The sequence below is a fragment of the Propithecus coquereli genome, unplaced genomic scaffold, assembly GCF_000956105.1.
Source record: "Propithecus coquereli isolate 6110/MARCELLA unplaced genomic scaffold, Pcoq_1.0 Scaffold158, whole genome shotgun sequence".
Lineage (NCBI taxonomy): Eukaryota > Metazoa > Chordata > Mammalia > Primates > Indriidae > Propithecus > Propithecus coquereli.
The window spans coordinates 359,204-359,851 of NW_012140302.1; the positions used below are offsets into that span (position 1 = coordinate 359,204).

General features: G+C 46.3%; 1 protein-coding gene across 2 annotated transcripts in view; it reads right to left on the reverse strand.

The window, feature by feature from the left end:
- Positions 1–648, reverse strand: part of HSP90AB1 (heat shock protein 90kDa alpha (cytosolic), class B member 1) — an 8,841-nt gene that overhangs the window by 5,458 nt on the left and 2,735 nt on the right. The gene's annotated exons all lie outside the window — the stretch shown is intronic.

Here is a 648-nt window from a genome sequence, read left to right on the forward strand (position 1 = left end):
CTTTTTCTTCTTGTTCTCAAAGAGGTCAAAGGGAGCCCGACGAGGGATGAACAACAATGCCCTGAATTCCAACTGACCTTCTACAGAGAAGTGCTGAAGGGAAGAAACCCAAGATAAGCCAGTAGTCTATTTCGGGACAAGAGCATAGCCCCAACACCAAATTATCTGCAACTGGAACAATTAACCCTTGTGCTTAGGGAGGATCAAGCATATTACAGGTAGGACCACAATTGGGCCCTAATGCCCTAATCTAGAATGGTAATGGCTGTATACAATCCTTTAATAAGAAAATAACCACTTTAATCAGAATCCTACATGTGTTAGGCTGTCATGGGCAGTACACCAAGATTTCTACCAGGGACAAAGTGAGATCACTGAAAGGGACAGCATTTCTCCACCATGGCAGGGTCATCAATAAGTGAACTCACAGGGCTCCATGGCTTTCCGAGTTCTCAGCTGCCCAGTTGGGCAAGTTCCATGTGTCTACTACCTGGCAACACCCTTCTACCTGCTCCTCTACAGCTGAGTCAACACAACACATGAGGCTTCTCACCTTGACTGCTAGGTGGTCTTCCCAGTCATTGGTGAGGCTCTTGTAAAATTCTCCATACTCCTCCTGGGTGATGTCATCAGGGTTTCTGGTCCAAA